Source organism: Muntiacus reevesi, chromosome 14, assembly GCF_963930625.1.
Source record: "Muntiacus reevesi chromosome 14, mMunRee1.1, whole genome shotgun sequence".
NCBI classification, from domain to species: Eukaryota; Metazoa; Chordata; class Mammalia; order Artiodactyla; family Cervidae; genus Muntiacus; species Muntiacus reevesi.
This window is the reverse complement of record NC_089262.1, coordinates 26,894,386-26,919,689: the sequence shown is the minus strand read 5'-3', so window position 1 is coordinate 26,919,689 and position 25,304 is coordinate 26,894,386. Positions and strand designations below refer to the sequence as shown.

Sequence of the window (25,304 nt, the reverse complement as noted above, 5' to 3'; positions counted from 1 at the left end):
TAAAGGCTTTCTACTAAGTGATATAGACCTTCTCTAGGTTTATTTTGGGCTTCCCAGGTGGCACCTGTGGTAAAGAACTTGCCTTCCAATGCAGGAGACACAGGAGATGCGTGTTCTATCCCTGGGTGGGGAAGATCCCCTGGAGGAGGGAATGGCACCCCACTCCGGTATTCTTATCAGGAAATTCTCATGGAGAGAGATGCCCAGCGGGGTCCAGGGTGGCAAAGAGTTGGACGTGCCAGAAGTGACAGCACTAGCAGTAGGTTTATTTTAGATGTAATTTATTTCATATGAAATCTTGCAATTGTGTGTATGCTATACATTAGCTGTTGTGATGAAAGTACTTAGGCATTGAAATTAAAAAAAAGTGCAAAGCAAAAATATGAAGAGAATAGCTTATACATGAAATAAACAGAGTCTTGTTTAAAAGATTTGCCTTTATTGATTCCATGTAGCTCAGGCTTAGTTGTGGATGGTACTGAAGTTGGTTGTCTATTTATTGAGATAAGAAGAATGCCAAAAAGCACAGACGAGTCAAAAGTTTAATGCTCACTCATCTAACTCTAAACTATATATATATATATATATATATATATATATATATACTTTTTCCTCATTGCTTCCTAAATAAAATTGCTACAGAATTTGAGGCAGAGAATATTTTATAGACTGGAAGAGTCAACCTCATGAGAACTTCCTTAGCTGGAACTCGATGACTGGATAGAGTTGGATTTTTCAGGAAGTAGTAGGCAGGTCTTTCTCACTTGGAAAAGCAGCATAAATAAAGCAAGAGAGTTGAAATTGGCAAGAGCTGTTGAAAGAATAAGACAGATGGCGTAAGTCTGAGACATAGTGGAAGTTAAAAAAGGGATGAGCAATCTGAGGTTAGTTAATGGAGACTTAGAATCTTAAACTTGATCCAATAGGTGATATGTACCTGTATAGTTTTAAGTCAGAGAAGTGGTATAATGAAAATGGCATTTTGGGAAGATTCATCTAGCAGAAGGTGACATGATTGATTTAAAGAGGCTGAAGAAAATATCATGGAGTTTGAGTTGAGGGACCAGATTCAATAATAGATTAGGAAGATTTAAAACAAGCCTTCTTAAAACAAGAGACTCATGCTTTTTTGACAGCATAGAAGATGGAACTGGTAAAAAGGGAGAGTAAGAGAAGGCTGAGGAAATGTGTAATAAATGCAGGATTAAGTTAGTAGGCTATTACAGGATTTACGTCTCTTGTTTGTAGTGAGATGGACAGAAGGACAGTTCCTCTACGAACAGTACAGTATAAACCAGTGATCTTTGAACCATGGAGGGGCATTCTCTCAAGTTTCCCTCATCCATCATGAAATAGTGAGGTTACATTTTATATTATTATTCTTAAATCTCATTCTTCAAAGCTAAAGTAAATTGAAAGTTGGTTGACAAATTACTAAGTGAACTATGGCACTACTTCCATCTCCTTTCTAAAAGCTACATATTTAGGTTTGAATTATTTAGAAAGTCATAAAGCAAAATGGGATTTATGTTTACCTTATTTTGACATATGGTTTACATTTTGAAAAATTTGCCCTGGGATGGCATTGGATAAAATTGTGATGATAAAATTGGGCATAGAGAAAGCAAAATCACAAAATTCAGAACAGCAATGGACTTTATAAATCACATAATGACATATGTAGAAAAACAATAAATATTTATCAACTATCAACTGCCAAACTTGTTGAGGTCACTGGATATATCTTTCTGAAAAAAAAGTAAAAGAAAAACTGTCTGGTAGAGGAAATGGTCACTAAAACAATAAGCAAACACACACATATAGATATAATACATTTTGAAAAGTGCTTGTTATAAATTAAATTGTGTCCTCTCCAAAAATTCATATATTCAATTTCTAACCCCCAGTTCCTCAAAATGTGATCTGATTTGGAAATAGATATATTGCAGATATAATTAGCTAATTTAAAATGAGGGTGCACTGGAGCAGGCGGAGCCCCTAATCCATTATGACTGGTGTCTTATTATTAAAGGGGAAAATTGGAATACAGATATGAACACAGGAGGGAGAACACCAGGTGAACATGAAGACAGATATCAGGGGAATTCCAAAGATGGCTTGCAAACTACCAGAATCTAGAAGAATGGCATGGAATAGTCTTCCTTAAAGCTCTTAGAAGGAACCAAGTCTGATGATCTCAAGATTTTAGCCTTCAGAACTGGGAAACAATATATTTCCAGTCATACAGTTTGTGGTATTTTATTATAGCAACACTAGCAAAATAATAGAATGTAATTAAGGAGAATTACTGGTAACACAGAGCATGAATAAGGGGATGGAGGCTTATTTTAGTTTGGAAGGGACACAGGAGAAAATTGGACAAGATGAGACTAGATAGACATTGGTAGGGAATTTGAATTTTAAGAGTAATGAGGAGACTTTCATGGGTAGGCTTTAAGCTATTGATGAGATGAGCCAATTTACATTTTTAAATAAATTTCTAAGTACTATTTAGATAATTGTGTGGAGAGGGAAGAAGAGCATGGTACCATCAAACCAGGTATTCAGGCTTGGAATAGGATTATGGTGGCTAGGGCTTCACTGGTGGCCAAGATGATAAAGAATCCACCCGCAAGGGAGGAAATCCCAGTTTGATCCCTGGGTTGGGAAGAGCCCCTGGAGAAGGGAATGGCAACCCACCCCAGTATTCTGGCATGGAGGATTCCATGGACAGAGGAGTCTGGCAGGCAACAGTCCATCAGTTCAATTCGGTTCAGTCCCTCTGTTGTGTCTGGCTCTTTGCAACCCCATGGACTGCAGCATGTCAGGCCTCCCTGTCCATCACCAACTCCCAGAGCCTGCTCAGGCTCATGTCCATTGAGTTGGTGATGCCATCCAAATGTCTCATTCTCTGCCGTCCCCTTCTCCTCCTGCCTGCAATCTTACCCAGCATCAGGGTCTTTTTTAATGGGTCAGTTCTTCACATCAGGTGGCCAAAGTGTTGGAGTTTCAGCTTCAGCATCAGTCCTTCCAATGAATATTCAGGACTGAATTCCTTTAGGATCGACTGGTTGGATCTCCTTGCAGTCCAAGAGAATCTCAAGAGTCTTCTCCAACACCACAGTTCAAAACCATCAATTCTTCAGCACTCAGTTTTCTTTATAGTCCAACTCTCACATCCATAATATGACTACTGGAAAAGCCATAGCTTTGACTAGATGGACCTTTATTGGCAAAGTAATATCTCTGCTTTTTAATATGCTGCCTAGGTTGGTCATAGCTTTTCTTCCAAGGAGCAAACATCTTTTAATTTCATGGCTGCAGTCCCCATCTGCAGTGATTTTGGAGCCCCCCCCCCCCAAAAAAAAAAGTCTGTCACTGTTTTCATTGTTTCCCCATGTATTTGCCATGAAATGATGGGATCAGATGCCATGATCTTAGCTTTCTGAATGTTGAGCTTTAAGCCAACTTTTTCACTCTCCTCTTTCACTTTCATCAAGAGGCTCTTTAGTTCTTCTTCACTTTCTGCCGTAAGGATGGTGTCATCTGCATATCTTGATATTTCTCCCAGCAATCTTGATTCCAACTTGTGCTTCATCCAGCCTGGCATTTCGCATGATAAAAGTCAAATAAGCAGGGTTACAATATATGGCCTTGCTGTACTCCTTTCCCAAATTGGAACCAGTCAATTATTATATGTCTGGTTCTGTCTCTTCTTGACCTGCATGCAGATTTCACAGGAGGCAGGTAAGGTGGACTAGTATTTCCATCTCTTTAAGAACTTTCCACAGTTTGTTGTGATCCACATGGTCAAAGGCTTTGGCATAGTCAATAGAGCAGAAGTAGATTTTTTGGAACTCTGTTGCTTTTTAAATGATCCAACAGATGTCGAAATTTTGTCTCTCTTCTTCTGCTTTTCTAAATCCATCTTGAACATCTGGAAGTTCTCGATTCACATACAGTTGAAGCCTGGCTTGGAGAATTTGAGCATTACTTTGCAAGTGTGTGAGATGAGTGCAATTGTCTGGTAGGCTGACAATCTTTGGCATTGCCTTTCTTTGTCACTGGAATGAAAACTGACCTTTTCCAGTCCTTGTGGCCATTGCTGAGTTTTCCAACTTTACCAGCATATTGAGTGCAGCACTTTCACAGCATCATCTTTTAGGATTTGAAATAGCTCAACTGGAATTCCATCACCTCCACTAGCTTTGTCCATAGTGATGCTTCCTAAGGCCCACTTGACTTCACACTTCAGGATGTCTGGCTCTAGGTAAGTGATCACACCATTGTGGTTATCTGGGTCATGAAGATTTTGTTGTATAGTTCTTCTATTTATTTTTGCCACCTCTTCTTAATATCTTCTACTTCTGAGAGGTCCATATCATTTCTGTCCTTTATTGTGCCCATCTTTGCATGAAATATTCCCTTGTTATCTCTCATTTTCTTGAAGAGATCTCTAGTCTTTCCCATTTTATTGTTTTCCTCTATTTCCTTGCACTGATCACTGAGGAAGGCTTCTCATCTCTCCTTGCTATTCTTTGGAACTTGACATTCAGATGAGTATATCTTTCCTTTTCTCCTTTGCCTTTCACTTCTCTTCTCTTCTCAACTATTTGTAAGGCCTTCTCAGACAACCATTTTGCCTATTTGCATTTCTTTTTCTTTGCCATGGTCTTGATCACTGCCTCTTGTACAATGTCACAGACCTCCATCCATAGTTCTTCAAGCACTCTGTCTACTAGATCTAATCCTTTGAATCAATTTGTCACTTCCACTATATAATCATGAGGGATTTTATTTAGGTCATACCCGAATGGTCTAGTGGTTTTTCTGACTTTCTTCCATTTAAGAAAGAGAAGGGAATGGAAAACCACCTCAGTATTCTTGCCTCAAGAACCCCATGAACAGTATGAAAAGGCAAAAAGATATGACACTGAAAGAGGAACTCCCCAGGTCAGCAGGTGCCCAATATGCTACTGGAGAAGAGTGGAGAAATAACTCCAGAATGAATGAAGAGACAGAGTCAAAGTGAAAACAGCACTCAGTTTTGTATGTGACTGCTGATGGAGGTAAAATCTGATACTGTAAAGAACAATATTGCATAGGAAACCTGGAATGTTAAGCCCATGAATCAAGGTAAATTGGAAGTGGTCAAACAAGAGATGGCAATTGTGAACATCGACATTTTAGGAATCAGTGAACTAAAATGGGCTGGAATGGGTGAATTTAATGCAGACAACCATTATACCTAGTACTGTGGGCTAGAATCCCTTAGAATAAATGGAATAGCCTTCATAGTCAACAAAAGAGTCCAAAATGCAGTACTTGGGTACAATCTCATAAAGGACAGAATGATCTCTATTTGTTTCCAAGGTGAGCCATTCAATATCACGGTAATCCAAGTCAATGCCCCAACGAGTACTGCTGAAGAACCTGAAGTTGAACGGTTCTATGAAGACCTACAAGACCTTCTAATACTAACTCCCCAAAAAGATGTCCCTTTCATTATAGGGGACTATAATGCAAAAGTAGGAAGTCAAGAGATACCTGGAGTAAGAGGCAAGTTTGGCCTTGGAGTACAGAATGAAGCAGAGCAAAAACTAACAGAGTTTTGCCAAAAGAATGCACTGGTCTTAGCAAACACCCTTTTCCAACAACACAAGAGATGACTCTACACATGGACATCACCAGATAGTTAATACTGAAATCAAATTGATTATATTCTTTGCAGTGGAAGATGGAGAAACTCTATACAGTCAGCAAAAACAGGACAAGGAGCTGACTGTGGCTCAGATCTTGAACTCCTTATTGCAACAGTCTTTGGGGTGTCGCAAGGAGTTGGACACGACTGAGTGAAATTTTCACTTTCACTTTCAGCAGAATACAGATAATTTGAGAAAATATTTAATATTGAGAGTTAGTATGTGTCGTAGAGAATTATTCTAATTTTCTTTTTTCTTTTTTTTTGTCTTGAGCTGCTCAGTGTATCTTGTTGAGATGTTATTGACTGTGATGGAAAAGGCTTGGGGAGAACAGAATGAGGGGCCGTAGAAGGAGAGTTCATTTCTCAGTATGTTAATGCTGAGACGCCTGTGAGATAGTTACGTAGAGGTGCTACTGTGAGATATTTGTTGGACCAAAATGAGGCCTAAGAAGGAGGTGGAGAAATGGAAACTAAGTGAGGTGTGCAGTGACCAAAGATTACTGAACACTGATAGTAGAGCTGAAGTCTCCTGATTCCCATTCCTACGTGCTGGTAAATGCCTACTCAATGTTATTAGAGGGCCATTTGATTAATAGTAAGAGGGTACTTTTGTGGATAGTACTGAGAATAAATGCACAAGCATCTGTGTAGTGAAGAAAAACACCAAGCTGGATGAAGCATGGTGACACAGTATCAAGCGCACAGAAATAAGATTCAGGAGGCTTTGGATCTACTTGTAGTCTCACCACTTATTGGCTAACTGTGCCTCAAAAAGTGAGTTCATGGCATCAAGATGATCTCTTTAAGATACCTATTGGTTTTAAACATTAAAAGTGTTAGTCACTCAGTCGTGTCCAACTCTTTGTGACCCCATGGACTGTATGTAGCCTGCCAGGCTCCTCTGTCCATGGAATTCTCCAGGCAAGAATACTGGAGTGAGTTGCCACTCCCTTCTCCAGGGGATCTTCCTGACCCAGGAATCCAACCTTGGATCTCTTGCATTGCAGGCAGATTCTTAACTGTCTGAGCCACTAAGGAAGCCTAAGCTCCTCAACAACTGCACTTTGGCCACACAGCTTAATACTATTTTTGTGTCTGTGTACAGGGGACCATGCACAAGGATCCTACTAAAAACATTATTTAAAATAGCAAATTTAAAGGAACTTAAGTACCCACTTATAGAAATAATTTGATTGAATATGCTATGTTTATACCAGAGAATGCTATTCAGCTGTTTAATTGAATGAGCTAGATTTTTGTATATAAAGAAAGATCACAAATACAGAGTTTTGTATATGAAAAAGCAATGTATCTTTAAATGATGCTTGAAATAATATATCTTTTATAGAAACTCACATAGGTAAAGATGCTAAAAGTAGGAAGGATGCAATTCTGGTTAATTATTGAAGAGTAAGGAAACAAGACGGGGGATGGGCTATAAAGAAAGCTTCAAATTAATGTTTTGCATGAAATTATACTTGAGCAATATATACCAGGATTAAAAAGGAGTTCATTAAATTATTCTTTGTATATTTGTATTAGCTTTATAAATCCATATGTAAATTAAAATGAATTATTTTCCATTGCATATGGAAAATAAAGTCTCATTTTAATATATTATATTTTTAATGCTACATCATTAACTTCCCAAGATTAGAGAAATCATTACATATCTTATAACATTATGTTTTCATTTTTCCCTTTTAAGTTTCAGTTGTAAAAGTACACATTACCATTACCGTCACAGTTACAGTTCACTGTCTCATCCATATGAACTTCAGATAATGACTTTCTAAAGGAGGCACTATAAGTCTTATTTTATAAACAATATATTTGATGTTCTTAGAAGTTAAAAATAGACCCAAAGTCACATAGCTGGCAAATATAAGAAATAAAAATTTCTTTTTATGAACAATAAGAAGAATGAAACAATGAAGCTCCATTGTTTGGCTCTAGGTCCTGTTCTTTCTATCACACCATCACTGACAATTCCCAAGCTGAAAACACTGCATATGTTTTCCTTATACCTGACTTTTATATCTGTTAAGATTAGTGCTTCATTCAGTTAATATACAATTTAAATACACTGAACACAGCGGTCTCATGTTTTGTATATAAATGCTGTAGAAATCTCAAAAGTACACATTAGTAAATGAAAGAAAGTAACATTAGGATTTCTATCTTGTTAATGGAATTATTCTTATTAGTCATAGCAAAGCTAGTTTCCATTTCTGTTTCTGATTTCTAAATATCTTAACAGCTGTTGCAGTTTTGTTCCTTTCTTGGAAAAAAACATTGTGGTTAATTTTTATGTTAAAAGTTACAAGTATTTTACCATATCTAGGAATGGAAGTGTTTCATGATTATACAGCATGCATCATCATTGGTTGATTTTCTAAAAAGCTAAAAGTATAAGAAAACTTCAAAAAAAAACTACAACAAACACATTTGACAAGAGGTTCAAAAATCTGTACAGTCATTTAAATGGTTGCTTCTTTCTTGTCTTCTCAGCCTATTGTCCCTGTTCTTCATCTTACAGTTTTTGTTATACTTGAATGATGAGCTCAAAACATGAAAAGCTGCTGTTTTCAACCTTTATTAATGTTTCTCAACTCATTTCCCCGTTTGCCTGCTGACAACCTGCCAAAATCACCCCCTGGTGAATTGTGAAAAGATTGGGGTAACAGTCATGAGACCCAAAATGCGTTGCAGATAATTAGTAGATCAGATCATTGTCACAGCAGATACTTGGCTACCCACACATCTCTATTTTTAAGCCTTGTGTGTCACACAATGTGTATTCATTGTCTGTTTTAAAGTGTGAAGAGCACATTTCTGCATTGTATATAATAGAGCTGAGTTGAATGGGAAATTCCATTATTCTTTTGTCATTTTGTACTGTCACTGGTTAACACATGAGATATACATATTTGGTGAATAATTGAAACCACCTTTGGCTTTTAAATAGCTTTAGAATTAAGAATTACGTATTTTGCTACTTACTGAATAATCCAACCACAGCAGTCTTTGTTTTCCAATAAGGCAGGAAACAAAAAATCTCCTTAGATGATCACGTTTTTTTTCACACTAATTAGTTCCAACTAATTTGATTGGCAAGAATAGGGGTTCAGGAGATTAGTTCTTGAATGCCACAAAATAAATGTTTTTTTTTTCTTTTTTTTTTTAGTGTAAGATAAGATGACATCACCCTTGTGGCAGAAAGTGAAGAGGAACTAAAAAGCCTCTTGATGAAAGTGAAGGAGGAGAGTGAAAAAGTTGGCTTAAAGCTCAACATTCAGAAAACTAAGATCATGGCATCTGGTCCCATCACTTCATGGCATATAGATGGGGAAACAGTGGAAACAGTGGCAGACTTTATTTTTTTGGGCTCCAAAATCACTGCAGATGGTGATGGCAGCCATGAAATTAAAAGATGCTTACTCCTTGGAAGGAAAGTTATGACCAACCTAGACAGCATATTAAAAAGCAGAGACATTACTTTGCCAACAAAGTTCCATCTAGTCAAAGCTATGGCTTTTCCAGTAGTCATGTTATGGATGTGAGAGTTGGACTATAAAGAAAGCTGAGCACAGAAGAATTGATGCTTTTGAGCTGTGGTGTTGGAGAAGACTCTTGAGAGTCCCTTGGACTGCAAGGAGATCCAACCAGTCCATCCTAAAGGAGATCAGTCCTGGGTGTTCATTGGAAGGACTGATGTTGAAGCTGAAACTCCAATACTTTGGCCACCTCATGTGAAGAGTTGACTCATTTGGAAAGACCCCGATGCTGGGAGGGATTGGGGGCAGGAGGAGAAGGGGATGACAGGATGAGATGACTGGATGCATCACCTACTCGCTGGACATGAGTCTGAGTAGACTCTGGGAGTTGGTGATGGACGGGGAGGCCTGGCGTGCTGTGGTTCATGGGGTCGCAAAGAGTCGGACACGACTGAGTGACTGAACTGAACTGAACTGAAGAGGTGATCAGTTGAACTAAAAAAGAAGAAATGAGATTTGAAGATGACAGAAATGCTGGAGTTATTAGGGGTCTTTCCACCAGAATTGATCACAGAACAGCAGGTAGTAAATACCATCTAGTGATATATTCTCTTGAAAATACTATCTAATGGTACAGCCTCTGCACACATGTGGAATGTGTGTGTGTTTTATACTCAACAGACATACTCAACACTTGCCCATTTAATTCTTCCCTTATTTCTTATGTGTTTCAATATCAAAGGAAATTTATCAGTTTACACAATATCAGTGCTCACAAAATATGAAAGTTTTATAATCACAATATAATGAACTCTAGTTGCTATAATACTATAATCAGAAATAACTTAGTCTTAAAAGATAAATAACACCAAAACTAGTCTTAAAATTTGACAAAGCAGGAAGGCAGATGCTTCTTCTTATAGCTAAGAAAAGTAACTTGGATAAGTCACAAAAACTGTAAAAGTTGTAGATTATCTGTAAAATTTGCATAAAATAACTGTTCTTCATGTCTGATATTATTCTTATCAGGTATAATTGACTTGATATACAGAAAACCTCTTTGAAATTTCTTAGATGTTTTACGAGTTTAAATCATTTTTATAATAATCTAAATTTTGAGCCTGTTTTATATATATATATATATATTTTATAAATCCACATTTGTTCATTTTACAAAAATAAATGCCTACTATATTTCAAGTCTGCACTGTCTAAGTACTGGGAAGATACCAATAAACAGAACAGACAGTAATTCCTGTCCTCATAGAACTTAAACATCAGTAAATTACAGAAACAGTGATAGTTAAAAGTTAAAAATGTCAGTTGTGGTAAATGCTGTCAAGTAAAATAAGACAAAGGAATTGAGCTGTTTGTAGAATAATATGAAGGAGGTGATGGCTTCAGTAATGAGTGAGGGCCAAATTGTGTGTTGAAATACTGACGTTTAAGAAAATGGCCACTCTTGAATGGATGGTTTTTCATTGCTAATTGAAACCATGTGTATCATTTTTCAATACCTCATAGAAAACCCAGATAAGTGGTTTGACACTTAAAGCTATTTTTTTACTCTATTCTATTATATTTAGAATGAAATTTTAAAAACATGATAATGTCCTTTTTCTTTACTTCTTTGAGTTGAGCACAGAATTATTAATATAAGAAAAATGAATGAAGTGTTTATACTGTGTAAGGTCATGTGAGTGCAATATAATAAGAATTAATTTCATATTAACAAATGCAAGGTCTTTTTAGAAAGGTCCATCCAAAATGACACAATGCCCTTGAAAGTAAATGTTGAATTAGCCTCTCTTTCACATACATACGCAGGAGACAAATATACCCTTCCTTAGCACAGGTACCATAGGAAACAGATTTAGAGCCAAAGACCTTATGTGCTAATATTTCATTAGGGAAAGAAATCCCTAATTCCCTAATTAGAAGGAAAATTTCTAACTTCATTAGGGAGGGAAGGAAGGAAGGAGTACATTACTAAACTGACCACAGTGTCTTAGGCACAGCTGATTGCTTTGGGGCTTCAAGAGACTTTCTCAGAGACTGCATGTAAATTTCTGAACCTTCTCAGAGTCTGCGGTTCAGTCATTCCAGAAGGATAATAAACTTGTCTGGGATCTAATTCTTATTGTAAACTCGAAAATTTTAAGGAAAAAAAAATGTTCAACTACATTGGAAATCTTTAAAATATAAATTAAAGCAAAAAATAGAATTGTCTTTTCAAAAATCTATCAACTCAGTTAAGATTAAACAGATCAATATACTGTACTATATTTTTGTTATATGGGAAGGGTGCATTTTCCTATAATGTTAGTGATTATATTAGCTGATTCAATTTTTATAGAAATACATTTTGTTGTTTAAGACTATTCATTGCTCCAGAATGACAGGAATTCTCTCTTCTGCATGCATAAACATATACATACTCATGAGAAAGACAACCACTCTGAATTAGATTATCTCATATTTCTCAGAAGCAAGTAGTTACATGATATAAGAAAATATAGTGTAACCTGGCTAACTCTTTCTGGTTCCCAATTTCCTAAGGGGAGTACTCAACTCCTCATAGTACAAGATATGAAAAGTTGGGCCCTTCCAGGTTGGGAAAGCCCATCTACTCAATGCACAGTTCTATTATATTAAGTGTAGGCAAACTACAGCTGTGGGCTAAATCTGAATCACTGTCTGTGTTATAAATAAAGTTTTATTGGAGCACAGCCACATTCATTCATTTACATACTGTCTATGGCAACTTTTCAAAGTTGAGTAATTGCAACAGAGACCATATATCTGGCAAAGTCTAAAATATTCACTATCTGATCCTTTATAGAAAAAGTTTGTTAACTCGTTTATATTATTGGCTTTCATTAAAATTCATGAAGATGTTATAGTCTCAAATAATATATACCCTTACAAAGAATATTCACTGACATTTGAAGCATTCTTTTTGTTTTTTATTTTGATTTTTTATTTATTTATTTTTTATTTTTTTCCATTTATTTTTCTTAGTTGGAGGTTAATTACTTTACAATATTGTAGTGGTTTTTGCCATACATTGACATGAATCAGCCATGGATTTACATGTATTCCCCATCCCAATCCCACCTCCCACCTCCCTCTCCACCCCATCCCTCTGGGTCTTCCCAGTGCACCAGGCCCGAACACTTATCTCATGCATCCAACCTGGGCTGGTGATCTGTTTCACCCTTGATAATATACATGTTTCGATGCTATTCTCTCTCAACATCCCACCCTCGCCTTCTCCCACAGAGTCCAAAAGTCTGTTCTGTACATCGGTGTCTCTTTTTCTGTTTTGCATATAGAGTTATCATTACCATCTTTCTAAATTCCATACATATGCGTTAGTATACTGCATTGGTCTTTATCTTTCTGGCTTACTTCACTCCGTATAATGGGCTCCAGTTGCATCCATCTCATTAGGACTGATTCAAATGAATTCTTTTTAATGGCTGAGTAATATTCCATGGTGTATATGTGTGTATATGTAATATGGTGTATATGTGATATGGTGTATAAGCAAGGTCATTGCTTCCTTATCCATTTATCTGCTGATGGGCATCTAGGTTGCTTCCATGTCCTGGCTATTATAAGCAGTTTTGCGATGAACATTGGGGTGCACGTGTCTCTTTCAGATCTGGTTTCCTCGGTGTGTATGCCCAGAAGTGGGATTGCTGGGTCATATGGCAGTTCTATTTCCAGTTTTTTAAGAAATCTCCACACTGTTCTCCATAGTGGCTGTACTAGTTTGCATTCCCACCAACAGTGTAAGAGGGTTCCCTTTTCTCCACACCCTCTCCAGCATTTATTGCTTGTAGACTTTTGGATAGCAGCCATCCTGACTGGCGTGTAATGGTACCTCGTTGTGGTTTTGATTTGCATTTCTCTGATAATGAGTGATGTTGAGCATCTTTTCATGTGCTTGTTAGCCATCTGTATGTCTTCTTTGGAGAAATGTCTGTTTAGTTCTTTGGCCCATTTTTTGATTGGGTCATTTATTTTTCTGGGATTGAGCTGCAGGCGTTACTTGTATATTTTTGAGATTAATCCTTTGTCTATTGTTTAATTTGCTATTATTTTCTCCCAATCTGAGGGCTGTCTTTTCACCTTGCTTATAGTTTCCTTCATTGTGCAAAAGCTTTTAAGTTTAATTAGGTCCCATTTGTTTATTTTTGCTTTTATTTCCAATATTCTGGGAGGTAGGTCATAGAGGATCCTGCTGTGATTTAGAATCAATATTGTCAAAATGACTATACTACTCAAAGCAATCTATAGATTCAATGCAATCCCTATCAAGCTACCAATGGTATTTTTCACAGAACTAGAACAAACAATTTCACAATTTGTATGGAAATACATAAAACCTCGAATAGCCAAAGTAATCTTGAGAAAGAAGAATGGAACTGGAGGAATCAACCTGCCTGACTTCAGACTATACTACAAAGCCACAGTCATCAAGACAGTATGGTACTGGCACAAAGTCAGAAATATAGATCAATGGAACAGAATAGAAAGCCCAGAGAAAAATCCACGAACCTGTGGACATCTTATCTTCAACAAAGGAGGCAAGAATATACAATGGAAAAAAGACAACCTCTTTAACAAGTGGTGCTGGGAAAACTGATCAACTACTTGTAAAAGAATGAAACTAGAACACTTTCTAACACCATACACAAAAATAAATTCAAAATGGATTAAAGATCTAAATGTAAGACCAGAAACTATAAAACTCCTAGAGGAGAACATAGGCAAAACACTCTCTGACATTTGAAGCATTCTTGAGCCAGAATTAGCTTGAAACCCAAGAATGCTTATTATTAGAAAAACATCATCCTTGCTGAGGATTCATCAAGTGTTTCAGGTTTCCAGCCACCCAGAAAACTCATTTCCACAGTCTCCCCTCTGACTCTAACTTAATAACTGTTTCCACAAGGTCGTCTTAAACAAAGACCAACCAAATATCTACCAATATACTGGGGGCTCCTCTCTTTGTCTATCACTTTCTTCCTCTCTTTCTATCTATATATGTATATACAGACAAATTATGGAAAACACCTTTTGTTACAACAAATTCATGATAAAGACATATTTATGTACAATTTTGCTATAAGATGTTCATTCATATATATATATGAGAAATAATTTTAAGTACTCAAAGACTGGTAAAATAAATTCTATCACCATTATCTTGTAATTGTAATAAACTACATATATATGTGTGTGTGTGTATATAGTGAAAAATGGCAGAACAGTTTACTATGAGTATGTACAGACAATCCCTGACTTATAGTGGTTTGACTTACAGTTTTTCAGCATTATGATAGTGTGAAAGAAAATGCATTCAATAGAAACCATACTTCTAATTTTGAAAATTTATCTTGTCCCAGGATAGCAATATATGGTACTATACTCTCTCATGATGCTGGGCAATAGCAGTGGCAGCATAAGCCACACAGTCAGGATGATAAACAAAAGACACACTCACAACGATTCTGCACCTATGCAAAATTATGTTTCACTTTCAGGTCAGTATTTAACAATCTCCATGAGATAGTCAACAATTTATTATAAAACAGGCCTTGTGTTAGATGGCTTTGCCTCACTGTGGGTTAATGTAAATATTTTGAGCATGTTTAAGGTAGGCTAGGCTAAGCTCTGATGTTTAGAGCCTTAGATGTATTAAATGCAAACTTACAATATTTTCAACTTAGGATGATTTTATCTGGACATAACCCCACTGTAAGTCAAGCACTATCTATAGAGGATCAGTCAGTTCAGTTCAGTTGCTCAGTCGTGTCCTACTCTTTGCAATCCCATGAACCGCAGCACACCAGGCCTCCCTGTCCATCACCAACTCCCGGAGCCCACCCAAACCCATGTCTATTGAGTCAGTGATGCCAATCCAACCCTCTCTTCCTCTGTCATCCCCTTCTTCTCCTGCCCTCAATCTCTCCCAGCATCAGGGTCTTTTCCAGTGAGTCAGCTCTTAGCATCACATGGCCAAAGTATTGGCGTTTCAGTTTCAATATCAGTCCTTCCAATGTACACCCAGGACTGATCTCCTTTAGGATGGACTGGTTGGATCTCCTTGCAGTCCAATGGGCTCTCAAGAGTCTTCTCCAACACCACAGTTCAAAAGCATCAATTCTGCACTCAGCTTTCTTGATAGTCCATCTCTCACATCCATACATGACCACTGGAAAAACCATAGCCTTGACTAGACGGATCTTTGTTGACAAAGTAATGTCTCCGCTTTTTAATATGCTGTCTAGGTCAGTCATAGCTTTCCTTCCAAGGAATAAGCATCTTTTAATTTCATGGCTGCCATCACCATCTGCAGTGATTTTGGAGCCCAAAAATATAAAGTCTGCCACTGTTTCCACTGTTTTCCCATCTATTTGCCATGAAGTGATGGGACAAGATGCCATGATCTTAGTTTTCTGAATGTTGAGTTTTAAGCCAACTTCTTCACTCTCCTCTTTCACTTTTATCAAGAGGTTTTTTTAGTTCTTCTTCACTTTCTGTAGAGGATAATCACACTAAAAACTGTATTTGTATATAATGGAACACTATTTTAAAATATAATTGATTTTTTTTTTTCATTTTTGATAGCTCTGTTTTAATCCCTAGACACCTTCCACAATTCAGACCAGGCTACAAGGTGAATACTTATTGCTCTAAGGAGAGAAAAGTGGAAGCATCTTATAAAAGTGATCAATCTTCCTTTAACTTTTAAAATAGAGTTTTCAGATTTAACTGCCAAATAAGTAGTCCACAAAGCAAAGCAAATATGGTATGTCAGAACTAGAGGATTAAGGTAGGAAGATTTTCTATGACTTATTGGACTGGAAGATCATAAAACACAGCCTTGAAGACTCAGACCTAAGAAAATCACAGAATAGGGATGGATAAATAAGTGGTAGGATATAATCAAAATGATAATGCTCTGCACTGGATTAAATGAAATACTGCAAGTACTTTACATGTATTAAGTTGTTGAATTCTTATGCAGTAGGTGCTTTGTTAACATTGTTATTTTATAGATGAAAAAACTGAAGCACAGGATGTTTAGGTGACTTGAACAAGGTTATAAACAGCTGGTAAATAGTGGAGCTGGTAGCTTAATTCAGGAAGTCTGGCTCCAGAGAACATGTGGTATGGCTTCTCCAAAATGTAATCATATTTCTCTAGCTACAAAAGCAAAAAAAGAGCTAGCCACTTGAAGGATAGAGGGAGGGAAAGAATTAGAACCAAAAATGAGACCAAGAGAGACAACAGAGGTGCATATAAGTCATTGAACCAGGATTCTGTCTCTTTCTGGGCTTGAATTATGCAGTGGACTGAATATTTGTGCCTCCCCCAAAAGTCCTACATTCAAACCCTAGTCCCCGATATGATAGTGTTGGAGATGGGTAATTTGATTATGAGGATAGAACCTTCAAGATGGGATTGGTGCTCTTACAACAAATCAGAGAGAGCTTATTTCCTGTTTCTCTGCTTCTGTTAAGAGAGGACAGATCAAGAAGATGACCATCAGCAAACCAGGAAGAAGGCTTTCACCACAACCCAGCCATGCTAGTGTCTTTATCTTGGACTTCCCAGATTACAGAACCATGAGAAATTTCTGTTGTTTAAGCCACCCAGTCTGTGATAATTGTTACAGCAGCCCAAGCTGTCTAAGACAAAGCTTAGGGTTTGGATGGTAACAGGGCAAAGAAATCTTTATTCCACTGGAAGCATTCTGTATGGAAATCCAAGGAACAAATTTACTTATACCAGTAAAACCATGTATTTTCATTTCCGTCCATTGTCCTGGTTTTCACCTATTATTTTACTACTGTAATTATCAATGACACAGCCTCTTTCTCTCAAAACCATCCCAGGTTAGACAGTAAGTTATGTGGTCTTCCTCTTTATACACCAGTCACCATATGGAACTCAGGTAGGAGGCTGACCCACTAGGCACCCTCCTCCGACACAAGCAGAGTAGAACATAGAAATGGTGGCAGCAGAGGTTTACACAGAGAGCCCCAGATAGCCGTCCCTCTATGTTAGCTATCTATTTCTGCATAACAAACCATCCCACAGCATAATGGATTAAAACAACACAATTTGTTTAGCTCTTGACTCTGTGGCTCATGAGTTTGGCCAGACCCCAGCTAGATTCCTCTGCAATCATCTTCTAGTTCTAGCCACTGCTGGTAGGACTCTGACTGTTCTAATGTTCCTCACTCACATCTCTGGCAGTGTCTGTGGCAGCTGAGTTCACCCCATGTAGTTCCACATCCTCTGGCAGGCTAGCGTGGACTTGTTCACATAGTAATCTCAGCAAGGCCTGCAAGAGAGAGGACATACTCCAACCTCTAGGTGCGTTTCCAGCCTCTGCGGAAGCCATATCAGCTAATATTCTAAAGGCCACAGGGAGTGACATCCCTGAGTCCAGAGTCAGCCGAGAAGGGTGTACAAAGTTGCAGGGGGTATGTTACTAGAGGGAGGGGAAGGGTTTGTAACACGTTGGGACGGAGGAGTTAAGTAGTGACCATGTACTGCGCTACACGAGCTGGGAAGCTGCAGGAAGGTGGGAAGGTCCCATTGGTCACGGAAATCATTTGTATCCTTGAACAGAGGAACTGTTCAAAGTGGGACCTGAGTGGGAGTTGAAGAACAGGCCAAGGTGATAACCTAGTCAGCAACTGGACAGCATACCCCAGAGCTCTGTAGGTGCTTGTGACATGTACGAGCCATGTGTTGCTTGTGACAAAAGAACAGCAGCAGATGCACCATGGGTGTGCACGCATGCACACACATACACACACACACACACACACTCAAATACTGTGTCTGTTGAGACCTCTCAGCTGAGGGCTGTCTGTGTGCAAGCTGGGGCCATCCTACCATGCCATCTGTCTCAATCCTCTTGGGTTGCTTTAACAAAATACCACAGACCTAGTGGCTAATAAATAACAGGACAGTATTCCTCACAGTCTAGGAGGCTGAAAGCCTGAGATCAGGTTGCGGACTTCTAGTTGTCTTCTTATAATCTAATTGCCTCCCAAAGGGCCCACCTTCTCGTAACATCACATTAGAAATTAGGTTTCAACATATGAATTGTTGAGGGGGAGAATACAAACATTCAGAACACAACATTATCATACTACGGAGAGAAAAAAAGAAGTTGCAAGTTTAAATGAATGGGAGTGAGCTAATGCAGAAGTGGTTGAGTTAGTGTTTGAGTCAATGAGTTAATGAAAAGTGTTTAGATCATCATAAGATGGAAAACTGAAGTTTATTTTCCACTATAAGTGTGAAAAGGGAGATGTGTAAATGAGTCCAGTTATGAAGTAAAATCATATGTCTGTCCCTCTAAGCAGTGACACTGAATTTTAAACTATATATATTTTTATATACACATAAATAAATTAAAAGTGATATTCACCCACATGCTAAGAGCAGTAATCTTAGGTAGTAAGCTTATGGATGACTTATAGTTCTTTAATTTTTGTATATTCTCTACATACCTTCAAATGAACACATTATCAGCTTTGGAATAAGAGACAAATTTTGTTTTAGAACAGATCCATTTGTGCTTTTGCCCATTCTGTGCTTGCTGAAGCTAGTTAATCTGAAAACTATTCCACCTTGAAGTGTTAATGAGCTAATAAGTCATTTTGGGGTGAGTTACTTTTCAAAACTGCTGAAATCACGTCTCTAAATGCACTTGTGTTCTACCTACTGATAGGGAGGACCTGGTTATTGGGGCTGTGACCTTATGTAAGAAAATATGGTAAAATATGCTTGCTGTCTACACAAATTCTTCTAAACATCTAATTAATTGAAATAGTCCCCAAGTTGGTAACTGTGCTTTGAATCCATTCATTTCTCTTTATGAAGCCTCTATAGAATATGGCTTAGTTGTTCATAAAGTAACAAAAGAGTTAAAAGTTTACTTCCACTCATTCTCAGAAACTTTACTAGATGTTACTGTAGAGTTTAAAATCTGTTCAATTATTTGGAATTTTAAAAAATACAAGCTAAGCTGAGGAGAAATATGAATGAGAAACTTGCAATTAACGGCAACTGGAACAGTTATAGAGCTTCCCAGGTTGGCTCAGTGGTAAAGAATCTGCCTGCTAACACAGGAGATGCGGGTTCAGTCCCTGGATTGGGACAATTCCCTGGAGGTAGAAATGGAAACCCATTCAGGCATTCTTGCCTGGAAAGTCCCATGAACAGAGTAGCCTGGCGGGTCACAATCCATAGGGTCACAAAGAGTGGTACCTGATTGAGAATGCACGTGCTGTGTGATAACAGTTATAGGAAGTCTCCAAAGTCCTATAGGGTAAAGATTACAGCTAACTGTGACATTAGAAAATTCACATAGAGTACTTGCTGTGCAAAATACCAGTTGATGGGAATTTTAGCTTTTGTATTGATTATCTTACACAATGGTGTCTGCACATGTTTGCACATGAGTGTGTACACACACACACACACACATACCACCAGTCATGAGGAAACAGAGAAAGAAGTAATCTGATTTTGATATTTTTCTATTGCACCTGTCGGAGAAGGCAATGGCACCCCACTCCAGTACTCTTGCCTGGAAAATCCCAAGGATGGAGGAGCCTGGTAGACTGCAGTCCGTGGGGTCACTAAGAGTCTGACACGACTGAGTGACTTCACTCTCACTTTTCACTTTCATGCACTGGAGAAGGAAATGGCAACCCATTCCAGTGTTCTTGCCTGGAGAATCCCAGGGACGGGGGAGCCTGGTGGGCTGTGGTCTATGGGGTCGCACAGAGTCGGACACGACTGAAGCGACTTAGCAGCAGCAGGAGGAGCATTGCACCTGTATTTATTCATTTTCCTTAGGTTCTCAAAAAATGTCATTCCTGTTTCTTCCTTAATTCTTTTTACAAAATTATTTTTCACTTATGAAATGTCTCTAGTAATTATTGACCGTTAAATGAAGGAGGGAACTTTGTGAAAATCACATACAATATAAGATATAATAGATTATATAAGATACAGTAAATAATAAATAATTAAAATCATGAAAAGTGCTGAGTTTGGAACATCAATTAGTTAATACAGGCCACATAATTCAGAACCTGGTATATTAGTTAAAATGCTTTATGTTGCAAGTAATGATAACTCAACCTGGCTGCACTGTTAATTTCATGTGTCAACTTGACTGGGCCAAAAAGTACCCAGATATTTGATTCAATGTTATTCTGGGTGTATCTATGAAGGTGTTTCTTGGATGTGGGTAACTGTGGTCCACTGTATTTGGCAGCCTGAATAGAAAAAAGAAGTGAGGGAGAATTTACTCTCTTGGCCTGATGGTCTTTGAGATGGGATATGGGTCCTGTTCTGCCTTCAGAACTGGAGTCATATTGAAATTTACACCATCAACTCTCTTGGTTCTTAGGTCTCTGGATTCAGACTGAAACTCTACCATCAGCATTAGTGCTCCTCAGGTCTCTGGATTTTTCTCAAACTATACCATCGGCTTTTGTAGCTCTGCAGCTTACAAAGATCTCAGGACTTCCCAGCCCTCAAAATCATGTGAGCCAATTCCTTATAGTATGTGTGTGTGTGTGTGTGTGTGTGTGTGTGTGTGTGTAAAATATATGCATTTGGCAAACACAGACTTGGGCAGATGCTCGTAGACATGAGAACCTTTGTACAAGTTCAGGTTCCTGGAGGAGAAATTCCAGCCTTCTACTGGAGCTAAAAACAGAACAAAACACATTTGGACACATTAAAGTGGTCAAGAGAAACTTTGCCAGAATAGAGAAAAAGGAGACTGGGGATCCCTCCTGTGGATGAGAAGGGAGAGCGGTCAGTGAGCACCTGGCTTTCCCAACCAGACAGCACACTGCCAGAGAAAATCATTTCTGTCTCAAGAGTATTGAAGGGACAGTTCTATGATGTGGGGGAAGGGAGCAGATCAGGGAAGAAGCAGATAAGACTCTCAGAGCATTAAAGGAACATAGATCCTGCTACGGCAAGCCCACCTATGATCTTCTGGCAGAACCTCACTGGAGAGTCCCCACAAGTGGCATGCTGGCACCTCTAGGGCTCCAGAGGCCAAGCCCACACCTCCCTCCACCCTGCGGCTGGTTCCTGGTGCGTACTCCCAAGGGCAGCAGCAAAAGCAAACTTACTGAATGCATGCACACACAAATTGTGGGGAAGGGAGAAACCACAATCTTGAGCTGTAATACCACCATTGAGGGGGGAAAAAAAAGAAGTTACTAACAGCAGGCCGAGTGCATTGAGATTGAGACACAATGTACTAACTTAAAAATTCTGCCACAAGAGGGAGCCAGAAGTGTGGCGTGGACCTACCCATATAAGGTCAGAGAAAACCTCAGAATACAAGCAGGACCAACAAAAAGTATGCCATGTGAGGGGTGCTGGTAGAGTGAAGAATACAACTGCTACTTTGACTGTGAAAACAGCAATGTAAAACTCCAAGGAACATGAAGAACCAAGGAAAATGACATCACCAAAAGATGATCATAATCTTCTAGCACATTAAGAAATCTTTTAGTAACCAAGTGCAGATACATAGGACGGGACAGAACATTCAAAAACTACAGGAAAATTTCAAAAAATATAACATACATAATTGGAATACCAGAAGAAGAAGAAATAAAAATGGAGCAGAAGGAATATCTGCAGTAGCAATGACTGACAATTTTCTGAAATTCATGACAGACCCAAAAGTATAGGTACAGAAAGATCAAGAACACCAACCAGGATGAATTTTTAAAAAATCTACACCTAGGAATATCATAGGTGAGTATTTAAGGTGAAGTAAAAAAAGGAAAAATTAAAAATTTTGAAATAAGCCAGATGAAAAATAAATTTACCTATAGAATGGCAGGGTAAGAAATTTATCAGACTTCTAACAAGAAAAAATTCAAGAAGACTATAGAGTGAAATATTTGAAACTTTGGAAGAAAATGTGAACTTAGAATTTTGTATCCAATGAATTTATCTTTTAAAAGTGGAGAAATAAAGGTTTTCTTACATATAAACTTAAGGAATTCATTGTCTGCAGAACCACCCTACAAAATGCATAAAAGAAATTCTTCAGGGAGGAGAAAAATCACATGTCAGGTATTTGAATCTTACTGAAAGAGATACTCATGTCCAGAGCTGGAAAAATTTGAACAATAAAATGAATACATAAGTTTGGCTTATTTATTCAAAGCATAAAATAAATATTCAAGAGTCCATATTGACATAAATAAACAACTGAATAGATGGGAAAGAGGAGACAACTCTTGGCAGACCGAAGAATTTCAAATAATGAATGTAGATACTCCATCTTCTTAGAGGCCAAGCAAAGGTCCCTATTCCCTAAGAATGAGCTTCAGATAGTGATTTCCTTCTAAAGAGCACAGTAAGAATGGAAACAATATAATGGTAAATTTATAGTGGAGAAATCTGACAGGCACTAACTCAGCCAAGTGTTGAAGGTCAACTTCAGCTGTGATAAGTCATGTTGATAGATCATATGTATTCTTGCTAGTGCACGTTGAGAATGGCACTCTACCTCTGTGGTCTTCTGTCCTCAAACTCATTCCCAGATGGATCAGGACAAAAATAACAGGCAAATCTTGACTGTGGGACATTCTAAAATGTACCTAACTGATCATCCTCAAAACTGTCAAGGTCATCAAAAAGCAAGAGAAGTTTGGAAAATTGTCACAGTCAAGAAAAGCCTAAGGGGACATGACAACTAATATGATAAGGACAGAATCTTGGAACAGAAAAGGACTATTAGGTAAAAACCTGAAGAAATCTGAATATAACATGAACTTTAGCTAGTAAAAAGGTATGGTATTAATTGTGACAATAATATCATACTAGTATGTTAATAATAAGGTGTTATGAATTTGTCAAATTAGCACTCATTGAGGAACACAGCTGGGAGGGATTGGGGGCAGGAGGAGAAGGGGACGACAAAGGATGAGGTGGCTGAATGGCATCACTGACTCGATGGGCATGAGTTTGAGTAAACTCTGGGAGTTGGTGATGGACAGGGAGGCCTGGTGTGCTGCGATTCATGGGGTCGCAAAGAGTCAGACACGACTGAGCGACTGAACTGAACTGAACTGAACTGACTGAGGGAACACTGGGTGTTGGGTGGGGAGCAATTCAACAGTGGGCCACAAAAGAAATTGAAATGGAGGGTTTATTACTCACATATCCTGTATTGAAGCACAGAGCATGCCTTGAGGAGCCAAACGGGTGGCTAAGACAGAGGGCAGACAGAGAGACAGCATCTGGGGCACAAGTCTTTACTAGCGACTGTGGGTGGAGTGCTTTGGGGCTCCCAGGATAACGCTGGATTGGCCACTTCAAATCAAAAGGACCGGTTATGGTAACCCACACTAGGATCTTACCTAAGTGGAGCCTCTGGGAAGGCACTGGGAAGCAGAGAAAACTGTTAATCACAAGGGCTATTGGTAAGTCATACCAGGAACTTAGTGACTCCGCAGGCTGCTATCTAGGGCATGTGCTTGTATGAGGGATTAGTGTCAGTTCAGGCTCACTGTAGGCTTCTTGGCCAAAAAAAAGGATGCCAAGGCAGCAACACATGAAGTAACTTAGGTAAACTCTCAACATAAGGGAAATGGGGCTGAAATATTTGGAACTCTCTGTATTATCTCCATAGTTTTTCTGTTAATCTAAAACTGTTTAAAAAATTTTTTAAAAACTATTATAAAGAAGGAAATAAAATTGGCATCAGCAAACTGTAAATCTTTATCTTAGAAAAAAAATTTGGAATTTAGAGTTCTTTATTAGCATTCAAACGTGGGGGAATTATAAGAATGTTTTGTAACAAAAAAGATCTTCAAAATATTTAGTAAAATTGGATCTTTTTAAAATGTTTTACTTGAAGTTGTCTTCAGTAAAATTTGATTTAAAAAGTCCAAAATGGACAAGATTTTGGTATAAAGAAACATTGGTATATGGAAAAAATAAGTAAACTTATAATTGAGACTAATTTTTGATGAACATTAAAAAATTTCTGAAATATCAGATGTTACAGTGTGCTGTGTAGATTATAATGTATTTGAGAAGTCTACGTATTAAATATTATGGAGTAGAGTAGCAGAGAAGAAAAAAGATTAATTTCCAGTAAAATAGGAAAAATTTAAAAATATAACAACAGAAATATACTAGATCAATCAAATGACAAGTGAGAAAGGAAAATTTTTAATAAAAAATAGAATACATATATTAAAATGGGAGGAATACTTGTAAACATGCATCAATCATAAAAGTGTTAATGTGTAAAATTCCATTTTAAAATATAGGAATCCTTGTGCTGTGCTTAGTCGCTCTGTCATGTTTGACTCTTTGCGGCCCCATGGACTGTAGCCCGCCAAGCTCTTCTGTCCCTGGGGATTCCACCGGCAAGCATACTGGAGTAGGCTGCCATGCCCTCCTTTAGGGGATCTTATAATGTGTTAAAAATTCCCCAAACAAAATTCACTTGTTATACAAGAGCCATACTTGAAATTAAAGTACATGAAAAAGATTGAATGCAAAGGATGCAATAATGTATTAACAATGAAGGTTAATCGAAAGGAGTTGAAGAAACGCTATTATCAGACAAAATAGAATTCAATATGAATTATTTATATAGGGCAAAGGGAAATATTTCATACTGGCAAAAATAATGGTATACCAAGGTGATATGACAGTCATGAACTTTTATGTGTACATAGTTACAAAATACATAAAACAAAAATTCATAGAAAGCCAGGAAAAATGTACAAAAATGTATTTAAAGGTTTTAAATCTGTTAGAAACCAGCAGAGCAAATAGATGAAAATAATGAGTATAATAATTGAATAAAACATTTAGAAGATTCTTTGTGTACATATGTGTATGTGTATGTGGTATGTGTGTATGCATAGATGTTAAGGATTAACAATATCAGAAAAGTATAGTTAGAATAAATTTTAAAAGAAGGATAATCTGCCTCAAATTTGTGGAAGACCTGAGTTCAGAGCCTGGGTCGGGAAGATCCCCTGGAGAAGAGA

The 25,304-nt window shown here is 37.8% G+C and overlaps 1 long non-coding RNA gene across 1 annotated transcript in view; it reads left to right on the top strand.

The window, feature by feature from the left end:
* The window catches only part of LOC136146451 (uncharacterized), a 184,794-nt gene extending 172,581 nt beyond the window's left edge, over nucleotides 1–12,213 (top strand). The window contains exon 3 of the long non-coding RNA XR_010658990.1: nucleotides 8,892–12,213. This is a non-coding gene — a long non-coding RNA (uncharacterized lncRNA). The remainder of the gene's footprint in view (nucleotides 1–8,891) is intronic.
* Nucleotides 12,214–25,304: the final 13,091 nt, after the last annotated feature.